The sequence below is a fragment of the Marmota flaviventris genome, chromosome 12, assembly GCF_047511675.1.
Source record: "Marmota flaviventris isolate mMarFla1 chromosome 12, mMarFla1.hap1, whole genome shotgun sequence".
In the NCBI taxonomy this organism is placed as follows: domain Eukaryota; kingdom Metazoa; phylum Chordata; class Mammalia; order Rodentia; family Sciuridae; genus Marmota; species Marmota flaviventris.
This window is the reverse complement of record NC_092509.1, coordinates 15366800-15394567: the sequence shown is the minus strand read 5'-3', so window position 1 is coordinate 15394567 and position 27768 is coordinate 15366800. Positions and strand designations below refer to the sequence as shown.

The 27768-nt window shown below is 41.0% G+C and overlaps 1 pseudogene; it reads left to right on the top strand.

Moving 5' to 3' along the window:
• Window positions 1-651: 651 nt before the first annotated feature.
• LOC114102528 (elongation factor 1-alpha 1 pseudogene) lies at window positions 652-27612 on the top strand (annotated as a pseudogene).
• The last annotated feature ends 156 nt before the right edge of the window (window positions 27613-27768 follow it).

Sequence of the window (27768 nt, the reverse complement as noted above, 5' to 3'; positions counted from 1 at the left end):
ATAATTTTAGACCTTCAAGGAGATGAACCTGTGTCCTTTATTCCTATGTAAACAAAGGCTACTGGAAGAAAGTGGGGAAAGATGTTTTTGTTCTTTTTACCAAACCCTATATCTTCACACATTCACATTTACACATGTACCCACCCTGTGTGTACATACACACACACACACACACACACACACATACACACACGCATATTGGCCCACAGAATTCACAGAAGTAATTCCCTTAGCAGTGAGTTAGTGGCAGAATGGTAAACTCACTGCTGGTTAAACAATCAGGTGGGTCACGACATAAAAATTCAAAACTAGATTATGTTTTCGACCTAAGTCAAATTGATGTTCCAGGAAACGTGAAATTTTCGTGCCAATATTTATGATCTTTCACCATGTGCTGAGAGCTTTTGGTATATATGATAGGTGCCATATTTAAACACAGAGACCCTGTCTCCCAACTACCTGACATCTTAGCAGCTGAGCACTCATCAGCAGGACTTTAACAGGCAAAGGACAGACCAACACAAACCCAATCTGCAGGGGGCTTCTTGTTATGCCTCAGGCTTCACCTCAAAGAAGGCTGGTCCAACCCCAGGTAAAGTGCATTATTAAAGGCTGTGTCGTGAAGGAATTCCCCTGGTGCAGTCTGTAAGGATGACGGTGAAAAAGGAAATGGTCTGGGGCCACACGGGGAGCAGCAGTACCACCAGGGCTGTGGATGGGCAGCATGGCACGTGGGAAGCAGGTCCTTGGGTGAGTTGAGTGTAATGGAGTTGGATGGAAGGGAGGCACAAAGTGAAGTCATCATGAGACTGGTCACTTGAACACATGCCAGAGACTGGTGCCCAGAATGGGTAATGACTGGGTCCAAGTCCTGGCTCTTAGGTACATGGAGGAAGCCAAGAACCATATCACCAAGGCCAGGAGAGCTCCCCATGACTCTCTCCCAAGACCACAAGTGCTCCCCAGGACTCTCTCCCAATACCAGGAGAGTTCCCAGGACTGACACCCAAGGCCTTGAGTGCTCCCCAGGACTCTCTCCCCAAACCACAAATGCTCCCCAGGACTCTCTCCCAAGGCTAGGAGAGCTCCCAGGACTCTCTCCCAAGACCACAAGTGTTCCCCAGGACTCTCTCCTAAGGCCAGGAGAGCTCCCAGGACTGACACCCATAGCTGTGAGTGCTTCTAAGGACTCTCTCTTCCTCTCTCTCTCCCTGCTCTGTTTCCCATCTTTACCTGTGCACCAGCAGCCCCCTCACATTATTAATATTGGCCACCATGGTGGAGAGTCTGAGACTTCACAGGTCACACATGCTGTCTATCACATCAGAAAGGGAATTTCCAGAGGACCTGGCTGCCTGCTCACAAGTCCTTTCCAGGACACCAAATTGATGAGAGTCAAGGTTTCGTGGGATTTTTCCTTTGCCTGTTTCCCTCCACAAAACTCCACCAACATCACTCAGGGCGTCTGAAGGGTGACAGATCAGCACTTAAATATGAATGAGACGTTTAAGGAGAAAGTTTGCTCTCTTCCCTATCTTAGGTGAAATTAGACCCAAGTAAAGTTCTAATGGCATACTGATGCCCCAGAAAGTATCAGTTCACACTGTCAAAAATGGATATCTACTTGATCTAAAAGGAATAAAATACTCAGAAACATGCCTACTACTGAATGGGAGAAGCGTTTCCTAATGCTACCTTCAGCTGGAGAACCTTAACCTGCTTACTCATGCTTACTAAAGTCCTCACTCAACACAGGAATCGCAGCTTTCTTAAATGACATTTAAGCAAGCACAGGATATGCACCAAAGTTGGAGACATATTTAAAGCTTTGGAAGTATTGAAAGCCATTTAAAGTTATGTTTTGATATCCCCTTCTATTTTTGTCAGTTTCAATGTTTGAGAGTATTTTCACCGATTAAATTAATTCTACAAAGGGTTTAAAGAGGAAAAAATTCATGCAAGGTCTACCTCACAAAAATTCAAACATTGGTTTTTGCAAAATGGGGAAGTCATGAAGTATTTGATGTGGAAATGATTTTAAACAACTCAGCATGAAATTGACTTAGGAGGTCTTTTTGGTCTTGGTGACTGAGTTTGTTCACCAAGTCGTCATCCTAAAGTGCCCCATCTTTCTTCTATTCCCTGGACCCCCTGCCTGAGATGAAGAGAAATGAACACTCAACACCCAACCCCAGAGTCTAACAATGTTTTATCCAAGCAATTTTGTTTACCCAGTTATAATTGACCATTTCACACTTCAATATGCTTCCTCTGGAGCAGAGAGCATTCAACAATAAAACACAGTGAACAGCCCTGTCAGAAATGTTTTTAGAACTAAATCTACTGACAGCTGCACAGTGCACGTGAGTTAATGCTGAGTCTCCCACTTGTACCAGGTACAGTCTGAAGCATTTCTGTCATGGGCAGATTAGTAATGATGGCACATTCCCACATGCTACAGTGCAGCATGAAGAAGACAAGTCCCATTGCCTCTTCTGCATTGCTTTTCCACTTGTACTCCAAAGTCTTGTGAGAGATGAAGAGAAAAACTTAAAGTCTCCATGCCCAGGAAAGGAGCCTGGTTTTGTAGCTACTGACAGCATCTATACGAGGCCAAGTCTAGGGAAAGCATCCACAGCCTTGAGATTGAGGAGTGAGCATGGGCTTTTCCCAAGCCTGAGCTCAGAGTGGGAGAAGGTTGGGTTTGTTTGCTGAGGGCAACAAAGATGGCAGTGTTGGCTACAGAAGGAAATGTGGGGGCAAGAAAGGAGAAGGGAGTCAGGCCAGGTGGCGAACATTGGTCATCCTGTGAGGAGACAGACAGATGTGAATGGTGGGAACATGAGGTCAGGAAATCAATTCCATAAAATGGGCCCACTGTGCTGACCCCACATGCTTTTTTTTTTTCCAAGACAAAATTCACCTGCAGCCCTGCCTGGCCTAAGTGGACAGGATATGTCACATTCCTCAGCAAACAACCCGTTCACTGCAGGAGAAATGCAGGCCCCAAATAATGTTGGTAAGATAAACCCAAGTGACCCTGGTACAGGAGAATTGTGACCAGATGCTGAAACTCAGAGATAAGGATAGTTCCTCCTAACCATAAATCTGTATGAATGTATGGTTAGGAATCCAGTTAGAACTAGTCAGCACAGGTCAAGGTGACCTAGAGTTGCCATGACAGTGGGGACTTGAAAGTCTGGTATCACCTTGCCATCAGTCAGTCAAAAGTCAAGAGGTGAACCTGGGCAGGACTCTCTGGAAACTTCTCTGGGATCTCCAAGAGGCACATTGTCTCTCTCATTTTTGAGAGGACCAACTCTCTTCCTTGAGAGTGTCCCCTTTCCCCTTTCCTAGCCCTTCAATAAATACATTCCTATTACTTTGAGCGACAAGTCTGAAATCTTCCTGACTTGACTACAAAAAATCAGGGTTTGAAGAGGAGGTCTTTGCATTCCCACAGTTTCTCAGAAGGCCCCAGCTTTGACACAATCCCAGTGACTTGGGAGGCTGAGGCAGGAGGATCACAAATTTGAGGCCTACCTCAGCCACTTAAACCCTGTCTCGAATTAAACAAAAATAGCAAGGGATATGGCTCAGTGGTAAAGTCCCCCTGCAATCAATCCCCAGTATGAAAAGAAGGAAAGAAGGAAGGAAGGAAGAGAGGGAGGAGGGCAGGGGAAAGGGTAGGGAAAGAAAGAAGGAAATCAGTATCTACTCCTATCTGAATACCTACTACCTCTCCTCCAAAAGAACTGCCTCCAAGGGCATAGTTAAGTGATTCTTTTCTTTAAAAATATATGTTTGTTATGAAATAATTAAAGTGCAAAAAATGAATAAGTAGTTATTTCAAGACAGGAAATGGGAAGGAAAGGAATATTTATTACCTACTAATAGGGAAGAAGGACTCTCAAGAATCTCTTGAAACAATTAGCAGGAAAGGGTTTGGGGGATGGGCCTCTCCAGGGACCAGCAGGGGAGGTCCTGGGGAGTGGGACCACAGTGCTCCAGGCAGATGGTCCTCCACTTGTCAGACAGCAGGAGAGGGATGGCAGGAGGAGGAGCAAAACCGGGCCTCTGCTGTTTTCTTGAGACACACAGCAGAGCTATTCCTCGGAGACTGCAATGGAGCCAAGAGGAATTTTCCTGCTGGTAGAATGAAGTCTGGGGACAATGTCAGGAGAACAGAGGGATTCCAGGAAGGACAGACAAACAGCTTATATAACAAGGTGTAGAGCTTAGGGGGAAAACAAGGCCAGCATGATAAATGTTCCTCACACATTCACCATCCACTCCCTGACTGACAGGTGACACTTGGATCATATCAGTTTCTATGTAGCCAAACTGTGTGCTTACACACACACACAAAAGAACATGTATCACCACACTTATATGGTTTTCCCCACTTTAAATCTTGCAGAAGTAGGGTAATAGCATGTGTAATCTGAAGTAAACGTTACTTTCTTTTGAAAAGCGTCCACACTTATGAAAGGTATGGCTCTATTTTATTCATTTCCCTGGTTCGATCTTCCTATGGTAAATATAATACAGTTTATTTATGGATTTTCACAGATGAAAACTAGACTGCTATATAATTCCTTTAAGCATTGGCAGGGCTGTTACAGACATGGTGGGCACCTCTCCTGGAAGACCCCTGTGGTTTCTATTTTGTGACATTAGGGAATGATTACAGCACCACTTGGGGAAAACAGGTTACTCTTTCTAGCAGGATATACAGTGATTTCTAGGTCGACACAATCTATCAATACTGATCACACATTTCACTGAAAACCAATATGTAAAAATTACTAATTTATTTGGTCTTAATTTCCAATTTTTTTGATCATTAATGAAGTTGAACAGGTTTTCATATGTTTTACTGGATATTCTTGGTAAGTTTCTCATAGATTGCATGTATGTATTTTTGCCCATTTATTAGTTTGTATTAGTTTTAAAACATATTCTGGAGACCAATATTTTGTCTGCATTACAAATATCTGCATTTCCTATAGCATCTTAATAGTATTTTTTTAAAAGTCAACAGTAAAACTAAGTTTGTTTTATAGTTCTACTTTTTGGGACTTTTAAAGTAAAATTTTCCTTAATTAAAATTTAAAAATGCAATGTCCTTAATTTTCTTCTAAAATTTACAGAATGTGTCTCACTCATCCTTGCTTGGATCTGTACCTGAGAAAGGTATTTTTGATGCACTGGTATGAAAAAATGTCATACCCCCCTCATTGGGTGGAGCCTGTCACTTCCTGGCTGGGAGCTACCTCCTTTGCCCTGGGAGGCACATACCATCAGCCTGGTGATCTCTTCTGAGGCTCTGTCTCATTCACTCCCCCCTCCACACTGAAGAGGAGGAGTTTCAGCCTAGAATGAAGACCTCCATCCCAGGCATCACTGGTTACTCCCTTGTCCCCTACTGTGCAAGAGAGTTGGGAGAAGCATCCTTGGCTGGCATTGGGAAACATGATTTCAAATTCAGTGTTCAGTTTTCTAGGCGAGCACTCTACCGCTGAGCCACAACCCCAGCCCCTGAGTGTTCAGTTTTCAACCCAGCTCTCCCCATATGTAAGACAGCAGCTTCACCTTCAAGATGAAATCAGAATCCAGCCAGGGTAGACAAATACTCTGCAATTTTTCATCTCAAATTGATTGACAAACTTCCTGGGAGTTCTAACAGAATCTTGATAGTGGTATGAATGGAGAAAGATGTCCCAGAACTTTTAAATTTCTACAGTTAAAAGTAACTAAGATAATTTGGGAAATAAAAGTAATAATAAACTTTTAATTCCAGATACTGAATACTTATTAATCAGCAATTATCAGTATGTATAATTATAGATAGGTAAATAGAATAGAAAGAAAACCTCAGGAAAAATCAAAATTGCATAATAAGATTCTGTTATTATTAAAGTACAAAATTACATTATGTAAAAATTTGAAATTATATATACAAAAAGTTCCAATTAACCAACTGTTGAAGAAATAGAAAAATATTTGCAAAATCAATTTCAATGAAGCATATTCCATCATTTTACATAAAATTTATACTGCTCTATGAAATAGGAAATATCTAATAAAGAAATATAAAACAATATAATAATTACCTCATATATACCATGGAAATTCTGAATATTGGATACATACTTCCTATTATATGAATTTATTATGTATAATTATATAAAATTGATTATGTATAGGCATTTACTTTTATTATAAAATATATTATAGTTTATTTAAGGTTATAAATGTTATTTATTAAATCTTTAATGTTAGCTTTAAAACTAGATATTCTTTCAAACAAAAGTGTTTCCCTGGGTTCTGCGAACCTCAAGGGAGGGGGCCATGGGAAGCTGGCTGTGAAGCCAGTTTGTCAGAATTTTTAGAGACCCTCGCTTAGGACTGGCATCTGAGTGGGGACAGAGCCCTTGAGCTGTGAGGTCTGATGCCATCTCTAAGTCGAGGTATCAGAACTGGACTGCCCTGGAGGACACCCCACTGGTGTCCACTGCAGAACTAAGTGCTTCCTATGTGAGGAAGCCACACCGCACACCTGGTGTCAAAAACATTGAATGATAGTGTGAGTAGGCAAAGCATTTTTTATATATCTCTCTAAAAGCACACAATGTGATTGGGAAAGAGATGGCTTGGTTTAAAAGTAATCTAAAAATGCTAATGACGGCACACTGGTGACACATGGTAGCAGGCGGGTCTTTCTCTATGGAATGCTTTCAGCAGGATGTACCTGGTCCATCTAGGTTAATAGGATATTAAAAGGAGATGATCCTTATCCAAAGAGTTTTCCTTGTACAAATGAAGCCCCTATGCATCTATTAGACCCTTTCATATTAATTTTGAAATAATACAATTGCCAATGAAAGAAGAAAGTGGACCTGTACTGTTTGTCTTGGACTTCCTCATGCTTTTGCTTTGTCTTACAAATGCCAGTATTTCTGGCTTTCTTAGTAAAATTTGGTCCTGGTCATATCTATGATTCCTGTCATTCTGACTTTTAAAGCAGACAAAGATAGAGCATAAAAAGGAGCTGCTCTGTTCAGCAATGATTTAGAAATTCAAGACAGCTAGATATATTTTACATAGGTAGAGTCGAAACACATTAATGATAATTTGCCATGATGCTCACAGAAATTCTACGTTGTTCCTCACTGAATCCCTTTCTATTTTTATTCTCTCTACAATACTTAAGTCTATCTTATATAAAATTAGTGTAGAGAGAAGAGAAGTATCTCATCTAGTCCCAAAAGCAGTGTGGAGAAAGATTTTCTTTCACTCACATGGTTAATATGAGACAAACTGCGAAGGGGACATTTCTTCTAACCCCACTTCCATATACATTTTGGTAAAGAGAAACAAGGAAGAGTAGCACTGGCAGTGTGTGGGCATGCTGTGCAACCCTGGAAAAGCTATCCAGGTTTAAGAGCTTTTAGAGAATGACATATTCCTGAGGCAATATACGCTATCTATTCAGAGAGATTTGGCCCAGGTAAAAGTTCTTCTAAGTCCTAGAGAAGGAAGCAATCTTAAGCTTTCAACCAAAGAATCATCTTATTTTTATTCTTCTGAAAAGTTGGGTAATGAATTTTAACAAGACTGAGCAAGTGAGCACTCAAAATAAGAATTTTTAAAAAATCAGTTCTAAATAGACATCTTTGGGAAACTGTACCCATTATTTAGGATGATATTTCTATACAAATTTTAAATTATTTTTACCAGTATACATACTGACTCTTTCACACACACACATTTAACAAAGAAAGTGATGTCTGCTTGCTAAACATCACTATAGAGTTTCTCATATGAGTTGTACTGCTTTCTTTTATGTGACTTTAAGGTTCACTTTTTCTCTCCGCAACTGGAAAAGGTAGTTTCCTGTTTTCTTTGGATTTAGACAGTCCACTGGACATATTAATTTGGCCACTGGACATATTAATCAATGTGCCTGCAAATCTGTACATCTCTGTACATTGTATCATCCAGCCTTTGTACCTAGAAGACAGTTTCATTTGTAATAAACACCTATTGAACACCTAACACAAGTCTCAGACTGGGAAAACCATGTAGAATGAGCATATTTATTTAGATATTGTATTTATTCATGTTGAATTTATGACAATAGTTAAATTTTAAGATGTTTTTAAGAAAATGAGGGTTTTTTTTCTTTACCTTGACATCATTAAATGCTTTACAAATGAAAGGAATTGGGAATGTGGCCCAGGGATTAGGGAACCCTGGATTCAATCCCTGATATCAAAAAATTAAAATTAAAAAATTAAATGCTTCACAAATATAGCTAAAATAGACATTTAGGGTTCCACTCTTTGCGTATAGTTTGAAACATGAACTCTTGAACACTGTAGGATTGATAATGTTTATTGCTCAGCATATAATTCATGTGTTGAAATGCATTAATGACTTCAGCAATGTATTATTGCAAGTAAATTTTGCGTTGAAATTATCTTTTTTAAAAACCAAAATAATCAAAGTTTAAAAATAGCTTCTTCACACAAAAATGAATTGTGCATTTAGTATTTAATAATAAAAATTAATACATTTCAATCTGAGATTGAAAGAACCTTGCCATGCATGCTAATCTTAAAATTGTTATCCTATCCTTCTGAACCTGCGTGAACAGAGAGACAGGAGAGAGATCCTTTAATTTATATAGCAGAGGGTGATTTGAAAAGATATGTTAAAACATATATTTTGAGCATTTAGTTTCTCTTAAAACCAATGATGCAAAAATATTTTTATATATTCCTAACACAAGCAAATTTTAATCTCATCGTTGGGTGTTTTGAGCATTTAGCATATTGAATTTACATCTGATTTCTTTATTGGTTGTATGCCTATCTATTTGCCAGATTCTGAATCTTGCCTCCATCTCTGTGGACCTGAAATTAATCTGATTCCTTTATCTGGGCACACAGTGCTGTGGCTGAGTGATTTAATCTCTGTCCCTGGGAACACAACCAAATTCATCTCCACTGAAATCTTGACTCCTCTGTGACTTAGACTTGCATCTGGGTTTCCATCTGTCAGACATTTCACTGGGTTGTCTTTATTCTTTTCTAGGATTCCATTTGAAAAGAGTAAAATATAAATTCAAAAGGAGAATTGACGTGGCAGCTCCTGCCCATCCACTGCAATCACAATATGGAGCCTCAAGATGGCAGCCATCCCCACTGCTGAATGAACAGAGTGAGGTGAGAAGTATTGTCCTTCAATCAGGGGACTGGCTTGCATTGAGTGTTAGGGAGGTTTTTTTCCCATTTTTCCTCCATTCTGTAGACAGAGCCTGACTTTCAAGCTTAATGCATTTCTGTAATTCTCATATGTCTGAAACTGTCTCATGAAGGGTCTAATAAGAAATCTCTCCTTTGTTCTCCTAAAAGTGTGATGCTAAAGTACCATAGCCTCTAAGTTCATCTCAATCAATTTGAGGACCCTTTATATCACTCAGGAGAGCAATGTGAGGATATGCTCCAGCTACTGTGAATGTGCACAACTTTAATTTTTAAATAATAATAAAGCAGGAATTATAATACTACTGATGCTATCTTTATGATTTGAAGCCCGTGAGGGAAATACTGCATTTGGTGTTATGTTCACAGCAATGCCCAATGTTATGTTTGATTTAATATGCAGTTTGTGTGCTGCCCAAATCATCTGTTAATTATGCAAAAATAAATCAATGTGTTGTTTGTGCCTTAAACTTTAAAACCAAAAAGCTAGGGAGGTCATCACATATTTTTCATCTGGAAAATAACCTCAGTGAATGCTTTCATTTATTTATTCACAGAAAAAGCAAACATCCCTATAAGTTCATCTATGTACTTATGATTCTTTAGCTATCAACACTTCTTATTTGTAGTTTGGGGCTTCCATTCTTGTGTTAATTTCCACATGTATCAGAAAATTTAAAAAAAATGAAAAAGGTAAAGGGACAGTTTATCATGAGAAAAATAAGAAATGGGAAGCATTTGTGTCTCCCAAGCTCTCTGAAAGAGTGTAGAAAGTAACTTAAAATTTTGTAGCAAAATTTTGTTCCTCCTCCTCTTCCTCTTCATCCTTTTCCCCTTCCTTCTCATCCACTTCCTACTATTTTATAGGACTTGCAGTGGAGAAAAGATGAAAATTATGGTAAGATCCACTCTTGGGGAACCCAAGCCAGGTTATTGAAAGATGACTTTTTAAAGAACATAAGCAGGGAGATCTTTTAGACTAGAAGACAAAAAATCATCTTCTGAGATTTGCAACTTGGTTAGTAGGCTCTGGGATTTGGTGCAGGTTGATGTCGAAGGAAGTTGTATCTTGTCAAAGAAGAACACTGCGCCTAATTCCTCTGGCATTGCACAAGCTATGGGAAGGTAAAAGACCCTTTGGGAACAGTGGGTCAGGTATGCTAAAGAGAAGCTGAGGCAGCCATGAATAGCCACTCTAAAGCTGAACCAACTCTTCCCTCCAGGACTCTAAAGCCAGCGTGGAGGGGCTCCCAGGTGCCTGAATCAAGGAAGCAGACAACTCTAGATGGCAAGTTGTTAGAATGGACTTTTAAATGATGTGAGACTATCTCCTGGAACAAGAAAAAGGCAAAACACCTCTAGTTTGGCAGCCTGAATACTTAATCCCAGCTCCAACATTCTCACAATGTGGGGCCTTGGAGAGTCTACAAGAACCCACAGATTTCAATTCTGCATTCAGTAAAAATGACACAAAATCATCTCCAGTAATTTTTCAGCTATAACTTTGCAAGATAAGATGGTTCAGAATTATCTCGTAAGACAAGGAGCACTTTCGAAAGTGCTCCAGTTGCTGGGGATGGACTTTTTTAATAGCCCCAGGCACGGGAGGCTCTTACCTCCTTCTGGGCCTCTGGTGACATCCTCTCTGTAGCCACTTTCTGAACTTCATTTTCAAAGTTATGAATTCAGGGGCACATGATAGATCTCTTCCCATTAGACTGCAGGTTTTTCATGTTCTTAGAAATTTATTGGGAGACCTCAGCAGTGTGACAGAAGGACAGTGCACAAGGGGTACTTTTAAGTCTTCTGGAAACTCTGACTCTTTCATCTCCTCTTCCCACTTTCAGTAGAGAGACTCAAACTTGTTGATATTTAATTTGCTATTAAATGTGAAGAAGCAATCCAGAAGATTTATGTCAAATGTCAAGACTTTAAAAAGTGCTTAATTTTAAAATTGCCCTGCAGTTGCTCAGACCTGACTTGTCAGTTAACAGAAAAGGAAAAGAAGCAGGAGCACGGTCCTCAGGAGGGTATATGTACTTGTTTTTGAAATACTGCTGTTTTCTTGGATAATAAAATTGGTTGACTTTATAGCTTTTTGGTCTAAAGGTTTGATCTCCATGAAAACACTAGCAAATTGGCAGGCATACAATTATCAGAGCTCCAACCAGAGCTAGAACCTTTGGGCAGGTCCCAGTGAGAGCTCCCTTCTGTGGCTCACCTTGGTACCTGGAAAACATACCTGTCACCTATGTGGTAATCTGATTGCATGCAGGCACCTTTGAAAGGAACACAGTTGACAGTGCAGTCTCCCCTGTAATGGTGAGTTATGTGCAGTGCATGTTGCTGTAGACTTTGAGCTCCAGGCTGTCACGGGCATAGCACAGGCTCTAGAAAGAACTTCAGTGCGAATCCTCTGCATTCTGTACTTAGAATTCTGTTTGGGGAAATCAGCTCAAGGGTTTTGCTTATAACTTTTTCATTAGAAATGACATGAGATGTTTTCTGGCAGCCCATGCTTATCATCTGATGTGTGATGCATTTTCCAACATTTCCTTGCAAAATCAAATCCCCCTTTACCAGTTAACTACAAAGTGTTGGAATGTTAAATGGATTTGTTTGCCAATACCACACTGCATTCTAGAATAAAGAGTTCCAAGAGTTACAGAAGACATGTTATCAAGTTTCTAGAAACTTCAAAGCATAAAAATTGGTGACACATGAAAGAGTGATTCTCTCCTTAAGTGACACAAAGCAAGCTTTCCAACTTAGCAACAAGTAGGCCATTATAAATGAATAAGCTATGAGATATAGCTCTACCTTCAGCCTGAAGTAAGGTTCACAAGACAATGCCCCATTCTGATGAATCAGCATAGAACAGAGAATAGAAAAGCATAGCCCATGCTCTCCCTGAAGCTGGCTAGCTGGCACTATTCCTCTGCTTAGAAAAACTAGTTAATCAGATAGTAGAGGGAACTGGGACCAGACACAGTGCAGGCCCAGCGGCCTGCTGAGGGGCAGAGCCGCCCCCCACCCCCCTCGCCTGCCAGGTAGGGGAAGGGTGACCACCGACAGAAAAGGCCCAGTGGCCCCCGGTGGGACAGAGCTTCCAATCACTCCTACAAGGTAGGCGGGCCTGCGACCCACCGGCAGAAGAGGAGCAGCCGCCTGCTGAGAGGCTGAGCCGCCCCCTCCCCCTGCGCCGGCATAGTAGAGGGAACTGGGACCAGACACAGAGCAGGCCCAGCGGCCTGCTGAGGGGCAGAGCCGCCCCCCACCCCCCTCGCCTGCCAGGTAGGGGAAGGGTGACCACCGACAGAAAAGGCCCAGTGGCCCGTGGCGGGACAGAGCTTCCAATCACTCCTGCAAGGTAGGCGGGCCTGCGACCCACCAGCAGAAGAGGAGCAGCCGCCTGCTGAGAGGCTGACCCGCCCCCTCCCCCTGCGCCGGCATAGTAGAGGGAACTGGGACCAGACACAGAGCAGGCCCAGCGGCCTGCTGAGGGGCAGAGCCGCCCCCCACCCCCCTCGCCTGCCAGGTAGGGAAAGGGTGACCACCAACAGAAAAGGCCCAGTGGCCCCCGGCGGGACAGAGCTTCCAATCACTCTTGCAAGGTAGGCGGGCCTGCGACCCACCGGCAGAAGAGGAGCAGCCGCCTGCTGAGAGGCTGAGCCGCCCGCTCCCCCTGCGCCGGCATAGTAGAGGGAACTGGGACCAAACACAGAGCAGGCCCAGCGGCCTGCTGAGGGGCAGAGCCGCCCCCCACCCCCCTCGCCTGCCAGGTAGGGGAAGGGTGACCACCAACAGAAAAGGCCCAGTGGCCCCCGGCGGGACAGAGCTTCCAATCACTCCTGCAAGGTAGGCGGGCCTGCGACCCACCAGCAGAAGAGGAGCAGCCGCCTGCTGAGAGGCTGAGCCGCCCCCTCCCCCTGCGCCGGCATAGTAGAGGGAACTGGGACCAAACACAGAGCAGGCCCAGCGGCCTGCTGAGGGGCAGAGCTGCCCCCCACCCCCCTCGCCTGCCAGGTAGGGGAAGGGTGACCACCGACAGAAAAGGCCCAGTGGCCCCCGGCGGGACAGAGCTTCCAATCACTCCTGCAAGGTAGGCGGGCCTGCGACCCACCGGCAGAAGAGGAGCAGCGGCCTGCTGAGAGGCAGAGCCGCCCCCTCCCCCCCGGCGCCTGTAAGGTAGTCGGAACTGAGACCACCACCAGAACAGGTCAGACCTGCAACCGAGAGACAGAACAGGCCCAGTGGCCTGAGGAAGGGTAGAGCCGCCCCCCCCACGCCTGCAAAGTAGGCGGACCTGCGACCCACTGGCAGTACAGCCCCAGAGGCCTGCAGAGGGGCAGTGCCGCTGCCTGCGCCTGCAAAGTAGGCAGAACTGCGACCACCGACAGAACAAGCCTAGCGGCCCGCAGAGGGACAGAGCCGCCGCCCGCGCCTGCAAGGTCCGCGGACCTGCTACCGACTGGCAGAGCAGGCCCAGCGGCCTGCCGTCGTGGTAGGCACATTGCCCCAATTGGAGGAGGGGCAGAGCCGCCGCCCGCGCCTGCGAGGGAGACTTTGCAACTATACAAGACCAATATAAATATATAGGGGGAAAATTCAATAGCACAACAGTTTCACCAAGAAGAAAGGAACGCAAACAGTATGAAGAGACAAGGAAAGAAAGGACCACAAGCATTGCAGGTCAACTCAACGTTAGAAGAGGTAATAGCTGCAGCTGATGGAATGTCAGATAAAGAATTCAGGATATACATGCTTCAGATGATCTGGAGTCTCAAGGAAGACATCAGACAGCAAAATCAGACAATGAAAGATCACTTCAACAATGAATTACATAAACAAATCCAAGAAGCAAAAGATCAACTATACAGGGAAATAGAGGTTATAAAAAACAAACAAACAGAAATCCTAGAAATGCAGGAAGCAATAAGCCAACTTAAAAACTCAATTGAGAATACTACCAGCAGAGTAGAACACTTAGAAGACAGAACATCAGACAATGAAGATAAAGTATTTCAACTTGAAAAGAACATAGACAGCTCAGCAAGACTGTTAAGAAACCATGAGCAGAACATCCAAGAAATATGGGATAACATCAAGAGACCAAATTTAAGAGTCATTGGGATACAGGAAGGAACAGAGTTTCAAACCAAAGGAATGAGCAATCTATTCAATGAAATAATTCGAGAAAACTTCCCAGACTTGAAGAATGAGACAGAACCCCAAATCCTAGAAGCCTATAGGACGCCGAATGTGCAAAATCATAAGAGACCCACACCTAGACACATTATAATGAAGATGCCCAACATACAGAATAAGGAGAGAATTTTAAAAGCTACAAGAGAAAGGAAGCAGATCACATTTAGGGGTAAGCCAATCAGGATAACAGCTGATCTTTCAACACAGACTCTGAAAGCTAGAAGATCCTGGAATAACATATTTCAAACACTGAAAGAAAATGGGTTCCAACCAAGAATTGTGTTTCCAGCGAAATTAAGCTTCAGGATGGAAGATGAAATTAAAACCTTCCACGATAAACAAAAGTTAAAAGAATTTGCAGCTAGAAAACCATCTCTTCAAAACATCCTTGGCAAAACATTATAGGAAGAGGAAATGGAAAATAACAATGAAAACCAACAGTGGGAGGTAGGACACTAAAGGGGGGAAAATAATCAAAGTGGAAAACAAACCATGTTTAGTAACATAAATAAACAAATATGGCTGGAAGAACAACCCATATCTCAATAATAACCCTAAATGTTAATGGCTTAAACTCACCAATCAAGAGACACAGGCTAGTAGAATGGATCACAAAACAAGACCCAACAATATGCTGCCTACAGGAGACGCATTTGATAGGAAAAGACATACATAGGCTGAAGGTGAAAGGTTGGGAAAAATCATATCACTCATATGGACTTCGGAAACAAGCAGGAGTATCCATACTCATATCAAATAAAATAGATTTTAAGCCAAAGTTAATCAAAAGGGATAAAGAGGGACACTACATACTGCTCAAGGGAACCATACACCAACAAGACATAACAATCATAAATATATATGCCCCAAACAATGGTGCAGCTATGTTCATCAAACAAACTCTTCTCAAGTTCAAGAGTCTAATAGACCACCATACAATAATCATGGGAGACTTCAACACACCTCTATCACCACTGGACAGATCTTCCAAACAAAAGTTGAATAAGGAAACTATAGAACTCAATAACACAATTAATAACCTAGACTTAATTGACATATATAGAATATACCACCCAACATCAAGCAGTTACACTTTTTTCTCAGCAGCACATGGATCCTTCTCAAAAATAGATCATATATTATGTCACAGGGAAACTCTTAGACAATACAAAGGAGTAGAGATAATACCATGCATCCTATCTGATCATAATGGAATGGAACTGAAAATCAACGATAAAAGAAGGAAGGAAAAAGAATACATCACTTGGAGAATGAACAATAGGTTACTGAATGATCAGTGGGTTATAGAAGACATCAAGGAGGAAATTAAAAAATTCTTAGAGATTAATGAAAACACAGACACAACATATCGGAATCTATGGGACACATTGAAAGCAGTTCTAAGAGGAAAATTCATTGCTTGGAGTTCATTCCTTAAAAAAAGAAAAAACCAACAAATAAATGATCTCATACTTCATCTCAAAATCCTAGAAAAAGAAGAGCAAAAGAAGTAGAAGGCAAGAAATAATTAAAATCAGAGCTGAAATTAATGAAATCGAAACAAAAGAAACAATTGAAAAAATTGACAAAACTAAAAGTTGGTTCTTTGAAAAAATAAACAAAATCGACAGACCCTTAGCCATGCTAGCGAAGAGAAGAAGAGAGAGAACTCAAATCACTAACATACGGGATGAAAGAGGCAATATCACAACAGACACTTCAGAAATACAGAAGATAATCAAAAATTATTTTGAATCCTTATACTCCAATAAATTAGAAGATAGTGAAGGCATAGATAAATTTCTTAAGTCATATGATCTGCCCAGATTGAGTCAGGAGGATATAGACAACCTAAACAGACCAATATCAGTTGAGGAAATAGAAGAAACCATCACAAGACTACCAACTAAGAAAAGCCCAGGACCGGATGGGTATACAGCAGAGTTTTACAAAACCTTTAAAGAGGAACTAATACCAATACTTTTCAAGCTACTTCGGGAAATAGAAAAAGAGGGAGAACTTCCAAATTCATTCTACGAGGCCAACATCACCCTGATACCTAAACCAGACAAAGACACTTCAAAGAAAGAAAACTACAGACCAATATCTCTAATGAACCTAGATGCAAAAATCCTCAATAAAATTCTGGCCACTCGGATACAAAAACATATCAAAAAAATTGTGCACCATGATCAAGAAGGATTCATCCCTGGGATGCAAGGCTGGTTCAATATACGGAAATCAATAAATGTTATTCACCACATCAATAGACTTAAAAATAAGAACCATATGATCATCTCGATAGATGCGGAAAAAGCATTCGACAAAGTACAGCATCCCTTTATGTTCAAAACTCTAGAAAAACTAGGGATAACAGGAACATACCTCAATATTGTAAAAGCAATCTATGCTAAGCCTCAGGCTAGCATCATACTGAATGGAGAAAAATCGAAGGCATTCCCTCTAAAATCTGGAACAAGACAGGGATGCCCTCTCTCACCACTTCTGTTCAACATAGTTCTCGAAACACTGGCCAGAGCAATTAGACAGACGAAAGAAATTAAAGGTATCAAAATAGGAAAAGAAGAACTTAAATTATCACTATTTGCAGATGACATGATTCTATACCTAGCAGACCCAAAAGGGTCTACAAAGAAACTATTAGAGCTAATAAATGAATTCAGCAAAGTGGCAGGATATAAAATCAACACGCATAAATCAAAGGCATTCCTGTATATCAGCGACAAATCCTCTGAAATGGAAATGAGGACAACCACTCCATTCACAATATCTTCAAAAAAAATAAAATACTTGGGAATCAACCTAACAAAAGAGGTGAAAGACTTATACAATGAAAACTACAGAACCCTAAAGAGAGAAATAGAAAAAGATCTTAGAAGATGGAAAAATATACCCTGTTCATGGATAGGCAGAACTAACATCATCAAAATGGCGATATTACCAAAAGTTCTCTATAGGTTTAATGCAATGCCAATCAAAATCCCAACGGCATTTCTTGTAGAAATAGAGAAAGCAATCATGAAATTCATATGGAAAAATAAAAGACCCAGAATAGCAAAAACAATGCTAAGCAGGAAATGTGAGTCAGGCGGTATAGCGATACCAGACTTCAAACTATATTACAGAGCAATAGTAACAAAAACAGCATGGTACTGGTACCAAAACAGGCGGGTGGACCAATGGTACAGAATAGAGGACACAGAAACCAATCCACAAAACTACAACTATCTTATATTTGATAAAGGGTCTAAAAGCATGCAATGGAGGAAGGATAGCATCTTCAACAAATGGTGCTGGGAAAACTGGAAATCCATATGCAACAAAATGAAACTGAATCCCTTTCTCTTGCCATGCACAAAAGTTAATTCAAAATGGATCAAGGAGCTTGATATCAAATCAGAGACACGCTGTCTGATAGAAGAAAAAGTTGGCTACGATCTACATACTGTGGGGTCGGGCTCCAAATTCCTCAATAGGACACCCATAGCACAAAAGTTAATAACTAGAATCAACAAATGGGACTTACTCAAACTAAAAAGTTTTTTCTCAGCAAAAGATACAATAAGAGAGGTAAATAGAGAGCCTACATCCTGGGAACAAATCTTTACTCCTCACACTTCAGATAGAGCCCTAATATCCAGAGTATACAAAGAACTCAAAAAATTAGACAATAAGAGAACAAACAACCCAATCAACAAATGGGCCAAGGACCTGAACAGACACTTCTCAGAGGAGGACATACAATCAATCAACAAGTACATGAAAAAATGCTCACCATCTCTAGCAGTCAGAGAAATGCAAATCAAAACCACCCTAAGATACCATCTCACTCCAGTTAGATTGGCAGCCATTATGAAGTCAAACAACAACAAGTGCTGGCGAGGATGTGGGGAAAAGGGTACACTTGTACATTGCTGGTGGGACTGCAAATTGGTGCAGCCAATTTGGAAAGCAGTATGGAGATTTCTTGGAAAGCTGGGAATGGAGCCACCATTTGACCCAGCTATTCCCCTTCTCGGTCTATTCCCTAAAGACCTAAAAAGAGCATGCTACGGGGACACTGCTACATCGATGTTCATAGCAGCACAATTCACAATAGCTAGACTGTGGAACCAACCTAGATGCCCTTCAATGGATGAATGGATAAAAAAAATGTGGCATTTATACACAATGGAGTATTACTCTGCATTAAAAAATGACAAAATCATAGAATTTACAGGGAAATGGATGGCATTAGAGCAGATTATGCTAAGTGAAGCTAGCCAATCCCTAAAAAACAAATGCCAAATGTCTTCTTTGATATAAGGAGAGTAACTAAGAACAGAGTAGGGTCGAAGAGCATGAGAAGAAGATTAACATTAAACAGGGATGAGAGGTGGGAGGGAAAGGGAGAGAGAAGGGAAAATGCATGGAAACGGAAGGAGACCCTCAGAGTTATACAAAAGTACATACAAGAGGAAGTGAGGGGAAGGGGAAAAATAATACAAGGGGGACAAACGAATGTCAGTAGAGGGGGCAGAGAGAGAAGAGGGGAGGGGAGGGGAGGGGAGGGGTGATAGTAGAGGATAGGAAAGGCAGCAGAATACAACAGACACTAGTATGGCAATATGTAAATCAATGGATGTGTAACTGATGTGATTCTGCAATCTGTATATGGGGTAAAAATGGGAGCTCATAACCCACTTGAATCAAATTGTGAAATATGATATATCAAGAACTATGTAATGTTTTGAACAGCCAACAATAAAAAAAAAAACAACAACAATAAAAATTTTTAAGACAAAAAAAAAAAAAAAAAAAAACTAGTTAATCAGTTGAATACAAAGCAATATGGTTAAATTATGCTGCTGTAGTCATCTAAATTAACTCCATCCAGAAAGACATGATTTGAACTAATCTATAGCTTCAGAAAACAGTACCTATAAGCAGGGAGTATTGTGTAGTTTGAAAATGGATCAGAAAGGAAATGGAATTTGAAGACAGAAAACAAAAGTCACTTCTTTTTTTAGATAGAGTATCTAAAACCCCTGACTTAGCTTAATTTCCTGTTGGGCTTGAGTTATATTAATCCAACAGTCCATCACTTAGGGATCATGTAGAATGATTATTATGTGATGTGCTCTCTGCTCAGTAATGAGAAGACTTAGGGCGGTGTCTAGAGTTGAAAGCTTCTGCCATGTAATTGGAATATGGAGTACAGAGTCAAGCAAAAAGTGAGAAAATACATTCAACGTGCGCAGAGAGTGCCTAGGTAAGGGAAGAGAGGGAGGGGAGCAGATAATCAGAGAGATAAGATAACAAAGTATGGAAATGAAAACAATTAGTGGGGAAGAGAAAATTCAGTTCAATTTCATCCAGATGTCTGAGGTACATTGTATATGGAAGATGATGAACTAGGATCTGGTGATGCCAAAATTAATTCCAGTTTATCCCTAGAAAAACAGATACAAAGGAAAGGGAGAATTGGTCATATTTAGGATTCTGTGAGCATTTTTGCTTCCATGATGAATCAATATTGGGTGGTAAGAAGAACAAGATGGGAAACTCAAACTCGAGCAGGTACGTGATGTTTTAAATGCCCATTGTGATCACAGACAGGTAAAATTGATTGGACCAGGAATACATTACTGTTGGGCCCTAGAAGGACACTAAATTGGCAATGGCAAGGTGGGTTCTCTCGTCAAGGCCCCATCAATATTCAGCGCTCACTTGGTCTGTCACACTGACCATATGGCAATTCAAATGAGGCTGTAAGGACGCCAGGGCAGCACACGCTCCTTGTCATGTGTCCTCTTCCAGCACTTGGTGCCAGGTCAGATTCTATGGAGCAGAAACCAAAGTCAAGAGTCCAAAATTATATCCAAAATATTTATTCTTCATGCTACCACTACAAAGCTCTTGGATGGTTGGCATACGGTGAAGTTACGTGATTCCGCAGCAGGGTAGCGGAAAATGAATGCACAAGCCACAATGCAGTCAAAAATCACTTCTCACAGATGGCTGAGCCCTGGAGGGGTGAAGACTGTCACGGGGCAGAGCTAACACTTCCCCTGTGTGTGGGAGGGATGCTCTTCAGCTCTGTCCCTCAGTGCTTCCCCTGTGGCAACCCTGGATGACACAATCTGGAGTTGTAGCATTTATAACCAGGTGCTACAGCAGCATACCACCAAGACTCAGCATCTGGAAAGTCAAGCTCTGAGAGAGCCACTCTGGGAGATGGAAGGCCAATTGGTACCCAGAAGGAGCAAACACAGGGACCCTGATCTGGGACATGACATGTCTGGAGAACAACATTTAGACTCCATGAAGTGGTTAAACACACACATGTGCTTAAATAATAAAAAATAACACAGCAAATGTCATCATGCTGAGCATCATCATGCTGAAACCATGGGTTACTGGGTGAAGGGAGTCTAAACGGTATTTAGTGTTAAGTGGACCGAGAATAATGTTAAAGCACAGTTTTCCAACGAAATTGTTTGTGCCTGTCAACACTTTTTTTTTTTAACTCATTAATGAAATAACCAGAGGGTAGATTAAGGACTATATTTAAAAGCATTTGAAGAACAGAGACCTGTAGAGTCCTTTGTGAAAGGGATGTCTAAATAAGATTGCCAAAGTAGTCAGAAGACTGGTTGACATGCAGGAAATCACAGTTATCTTATCAGTTTTGCAGATTTAATTCTAATCTCAGAGGGTAAATTGGCTGAAGGTGGTGGCCACATTAGCCATGGTAGCACATTTCAGACAAGACTGAAGTGGAAGTGGCGGATGAGTAAACCTTGGTGGGACACACACCCTGCCACTGTCATCTCATCTTGTTCCTTGTCTTGGATACGTTTTTGTTTTTTGTTTTTTTCCCCATGGGGAAAACCCTCTTGGTGTATTTATATTTTTCTTCCATCCTACCCGCTTTTGACTATGCATACGTAGTATCTTCTGTCTCAGTTAAATGTACACAACTGGACCCTAAGAGTGATGACAATCTTTGAGGAAATCTTGCCTCCCCCTTTATTACACTCATGAAAGTTATGGCAAGAGAAGCCTAACATCTCACCCTGGCCACACAGTCTTTCCGAAGCAGGGGTAGAACTAGACCCAAGGGTTCTGACTTCTCTTGAAGGATCTTCCCAACACACTTTGCTGTTCCTCTATATAAACATTTTACAACACTTTTCATGAGCTTTAGTCATTTTGTATAGGATGGAGGGGAAAGACCCTTTCTAATGGAGTTCCCAGTGGCTCCTGCATTTGGCTTTTTTTATGTCCTTCTTAGGCTAAATCTTAGCTGAGTTTTAAATACCAAGGGCAAGGGTGAGGCAGGTAAATCTGCCATTTTCATCTCACCAGTATGTGGCTAGTGATGAAATCATATGCAGCCTTATCAAGGATAATTTACTCCACAGGATTCACTTTCTGGATCCTAAAAATCCTGTGTTCCAAGCACAGCACAGCTAGAAACAATGAGTGAAGGCAGACATCATAAAACTCCTAGGACCATGGGATCATGAGAAGGAAAATCAAGAACCAATGACTATGCCAGTGAGTTTATCAGTGGTGAGCATTCCCAGGATCTGACCCTGAGCCTTTAAGGAAGAAAAGTTAAGACCCTCATTTTCTAATATGAACTTTCAAATCTAAAATGTTTCCAGCTCTGCATTTTAACATGTTTTCTCAGTTGAGATTATTAAATGGATTATTTTCCCTAAGTTTTACCCTGCGGTAGAGCTTCCAAACCTTATATTAAATCAGTTCTAAGCTAAACTATTTTTTCTCATGCAGAATGGAAGTTCATACATACTGACCAAGTAGTAATGAGATCAGGCAATAATTATCAAAGCATCTTCTAAAGTTAAAAATGAAATTTGCATATAGCATCTCTATACTTTATGTTCTGCTTTGTTTTGGTGTGAAGTAGACTTGTATAACACTTAAACTCATCTTACTCCGTTGAATAAGCCATGTGAATATAAATGATTACTAAAAATTGTTCTTTTTAATAACAATGTAATTGAAGGAAAATGGAAAATTCTAGAGTACTGAAACTTGAGAAAATAATTGGGTAGAGTACAGAAAGTAGCTATAAGTGAAAGTCTAAATCTCACTTCCCTCTTCTGAATTGTTAGTAATCATTTATGCATAGAAATTCAATTTTCCTTCTCTATTTCCTTCTTATCATCTAATAAAAGATATGTGAAGTGAATGGACAGATATCATCAACTTTCTATACATGATTCAGTGTAAAAGTCTCAAACTAATTATTTGAGTTAAAGTCATTTGTACCATTTTAAACAACCAGCCTGAATACTAAGTGAACATAAACACATGCTTTTTAGAATTTATGAGAATCGCAGGGCAATCATGCAGTTACTGCTCATGGGCAAACCAGAGAAGTATATCTGAAGCAATGGAACATTCCTGTCTTGGTTTTATTATCCTAGTGAGAAATATAACATCCAGCAGTCATCAGCTATAATGGCTGTTTCCATTCCAGTACTTTTATTTAAAACCACACTTTATACATTGCTTTGAGTCCAAAGAATGGGCATATTCATATTTAGAGTGAAACTCACATGCAATCTAAAAATAATAAAACTTAGAAGCATAAATTGGTATTGGGAATTGCTATAAACATTGTTATCCATTTATCACTATAGGATGCTGATTTCCATTCTTTAGGGTAAATACGAAGGAGTGAGATAGCTGGCTCATATGGTGGTTTCATGCTAGTCTTTTGAGGAATTTCCATACAGCTTTCCAGAGTGATTGTACTCATTAGCAGTCCCACCAACAATTTATGAGTACACCTTTTCCCCCATATGTTTGCCAGCACTTATTATTACCTGTATTCTTAATGATTGTTATAGCTGAAGAGATAAAATCAGTTTGATTTTCATTTCCCTGATTGTTAAGGATGTTGAATATTTTTTTCATATATTTGTTAGCCATTTGTATTTCTTTTGATAAATGTCTGTTAAGATCATTTGCCTATGTATCATTTGGGTTATTTTAGGCTTCTTGGTTGCTGTTGTTTGTGTTCTTTATGTAGTCTGCATATTAATCCCCTGCTACAAGAGGAGTTGACAAAGATCTTCTCCTATTCTGTAGGCTCTCTTCATGTTCTAATTGTTTCCTTTGCTGTGCAGAAGCTTTTTAATTTGACACCATCCTACTTCTTGATTCTTGGTTTTATTTCTCAAGTTAAAAAGTCCAGCTCTCTCTAAACTGACATTCTAGTAGGAATATAACTTATGTCAGTGATAAGTGCTAACAAAATTAAAATAAGAAGTTACCCATCAGGAGAGAGGAAATTTGTTTTATGTGGTTTCCTCATTGGTAGACTATAATTGTGAAGAAATAATATGTAAACAGAAACTCGATTTTGTGAAAGGATGAGCTAAAAGATGCTCTAGGTGAGAGTGTTCAGGCAGTGAGAACAGCACACTCAAGGGCCCTGAAGCAGGAAAGAGTGATGGGAAGCCACTGGGGGAAAGGGCAGGAGCTGCCAGGGTGGTGCAGGTAGACTAAGATGACTGGGATTTAAGAAGGAACAATTTCAGGTAGGACTTTGAAGCTATGAAAACTATTTTTTTTCCAAATATGCTAGTAAGCCATTGGAGAATTTTGAAAAGAGCAAATGATGTGGTCTGATTTGCATTTTTTAAATTCCATTCATGCTGCTGTGTGTAAAATTAAGTGTGCTAGGAAAGAAAAGAAGAATGAACACAAGCCAGGATTAGTACTAGGTGAGAATGATGGTAGATTCATCTAGAGTTTTGCCACTGGAGATAATGCAATGCAGCTGGATGATGAACTCAGTTTGAAGGCATAGTTGATGGGAATTGCTGATGGATTTAAAATTGGGTGGTCAAGAAAGGTAAAGGAAAAGCAACACCTAAAATTTTGGTTTGGCTACCCAGATTGCTGCTGGTGCCATTTAATGAGATGGGGATGACTATGGGGTCAGGATGAAGTGGATAAGCAGAGTTCGGAGCTTAATATATGAAGTGTGTGATACTTACTAGACTGCAAATGGAGATACTGAGCAGGCAATGTTCTGGGCCATACAATAGAACTTGGAGTGATGGTGAAGCAACCACTGAGAACAGATATTGTGCCAACTCCCTTGTTCACCTCACCTGCCCCTGTCTTAGACAATAGTCAGATGAACTAGGTCTTCTTTCATTACTGTGAGTTTGGTGATCAGCAAGAGGGCCTCAGGAAAGCTATCCTCTCTAACCATTCATTGTGTTATGTGTCAGGAACTGCACATGGGCAAATTAATCAGTGACAGGAAGAGCCCAAGGCAATTATGGCCATTTTTCTTGAGATTTACAAATTTCAAAAGCATCTCATGAATAGGAAATTAGGATCAGATGGGCATCATCTGGTCTACCTGCTGTGCAAAAGTGCCTAGCAGTCTGGAACACACATTAGCCACCTAAATAAACCACTCCTAAATTAGTTTCCCAGCAAGTTGGATTTTTTTGTCAAGAGTCCTCCATTTTCTTGGCCAGGTGGGTTTTCCAATAAAGTCACCTTCATTGAGTCAACATCTTTCCCTTATCTTAACCAGCCTGTGCAGCAGCAAAGAAGACTTTGATTTGGCAACAGCAATGACTCAAAGAGCAACCATTGGCCCCTTGTGGTTATTAAGTACTTCAAACATGGATCCTGTGTGAGTGGGGAACTTAATCTTAGTTACTGTTTAATTGTAACTAATATAAATCAAATTAGATGTTGTAGCTTGTGGTTACCACATTGCATTTAGAACTTAGAGGAAAGACAGAGTGGGGACAGCAAAACAAAGCTAGGTGACTTGGAAAAATAGGAAGAAAATCAGACCTATGTGACAGACACTGGTATTTTTCCAAAAGGAAGTAGAGAAATGTTGAAGAAACTAAGAAACTATTAGTGTAGATAGTTAGCTAGAGACGAGCAGAAATAGAAGGAAGGGAGCCACTGTGAAAATGGCCCCTAAGTGGGAACTGACCATAGGTGCTGTCTCTCCACATTACAAAAGGAGGCCTAATGTTACATGTCATAATCCAAATTCCCAAGGTCACACATACACCCACAAGTTGCTTTAAGTTTTAGTTGACAGTTACATGACCTTCTGACAGTGGTGCTAGGCTAAAAAAAGAAAAACAAAATGAAGAATGAAGGTACATACTGCAGTGCAGGTGGGTGACTTCTCCCAAATGGGCAGCAAATATATAAAACACAGGGTCCCGGAGGTGTGGTGACCTGCACTCCAGGAATTCCTGCCACAGCAGCCCTGCCTCCATCCTAACAAAAGGAAAAAGCCAATGTTCATCATTTTAGGGCATTTTGGTCTCTTGTGAGCTGCCCACCCTTCTCCAAGGTGAATCTCACCCTCTCTTGCCTTTACCTTCCCTTGTAACCAGCCTTTCCTCACTGCCCTCTGTCTCTGCCTCATTGTATAATTCTGTATCTGCACCCTGCACTGGGGGTAACTGTCAGTTCTTGGACAATTTTCCCCAAGAACCAAAAACAAGATCACAATGCTCCACAGTCAACTTTCAACCAGCATTAAGGCCACCAGAAGTGTGGGGAGAGCGAGAGCAAAAGAAAAATGGTGGGGAGATAATATCTCCCCTCCTCTCCTCTGCAGTTCCCTTTCTATGGTTCCAGTGGCCTTCAGACAGTCAGATAAACAACTCACAAACTTGAAATTATGCAACTGGCTTCTTCACAATGGATTCAGCACCAGAACACAGGTGTTGTGAAAACCACTGCTAAATCAAAGCCAGAGTAAAAGAAAAGACATATCATCATAGTCCTTGAACATGGAGACTTAGGCAAGTCTACTACCACTGGCTATCAACCTACAAATAGGATGGGATGGACAAAAGAATCACTGCAAAGTTAAGAAGGAGGGTGCTGAGATGGGGAAGGTTCTCCATATAAACTGCAAGCTAAAAGTGAGCATGGTGTCACCATCGACAGCTCCCCGTGGAGATTTCAGATCAGCAAATATTATGTGACTGTCAAGGATACACCAGAGCACACAGGCTTCATCAAAAGCATGAATACAGGTACATCTCAGGCTGCCGGTGCTATTCTGACTCACACAGCTGGTGTTGGTGAATTGAAGTTTGGTATCTCCAGGAATAGGCAGACCTCTGAGCATGCCCTCTGGATCCACACTAGTTATGGAACAACTGATGGTAGACGTTAATGAAACACACTTTACTGAGCTCCCTACAGCCAGGAAAGATACTAGGAAATAGTTAAGGAAGTCAGTACCCACATTAAGAAAATTGGCTACAACCCCTACATAGTAGCATACATGCCAATTTCTGGTTGGAATGGTGACAACCTGCTGAAGCCAAGAGCTAATGAGCCTTCATTCAAGGAATAGAAAGTCATCTATAAAGGTGGCAATGCCAGTGGAAATGTTAAGCTCTGGGTTGCATCCTATGACCAACTTGTCCAAATGAGAAGCCCTTGGATGTACTCCCCAGGATGTCTACCAAGTGGGTGCTATTGGCACTGTCCCCGTGGGCCAAGTGGAAACTGCTGTCCTCGATCCCAGCAGGCTGATCACCTTTGATCCAGTCAATGTCACAACTGAAGTAAAGCCTGTTGAAATGTACAGTGGAGCTTTGAGTGAAGTTCTTCCCAAGGACAGTGTGGTCTTCAATGTCAAGAATATACTGTCAAAGATGTCTGTCATGGTGACATTGCTGGTGACAGCAAAAATGGCACACCAGTTGGAGCAGCTGGCTTCGCAGTTAGGTGATTATCTGGAACCATGCGGGCCAAATCAGAGCTGGCTGTGCTTCTGTACTGGATTGTCACACAGCTTATATTGCTGGCAGGTTTACTGAGCTGAAGGGAAAGACTGATCACCTTTCTAGTAAGATGCTGAAAGATGGCTGGTAAGTTTGAAATCTGGTGATGCTGCCATCTTGGATATGGTTCCTGCCAAGCCCATATGCATTGAGAGCTTTTCTCTTCTCCTCTGTGTTGACTGCTGTTTGTGACATGAGATAAACGGTTGCTGTGTCATCAAAGCTGTGGACAAGAAGGCTGCAGAATTGGCATGGTCACCAAGTCTGTCCAGAAAGCTCAGAAGGCTAAATGAATATTACTTCTAATACCTACCACCCCAATATTAAGCCATTTTGTCACATCATCCCAGGTGTGGAACACCTACAAAAATTTAAATATAGTATATAATATATAACATAAAACATAATATATAATGTAGTATTTTAGATATTTATATTATTTATTATAT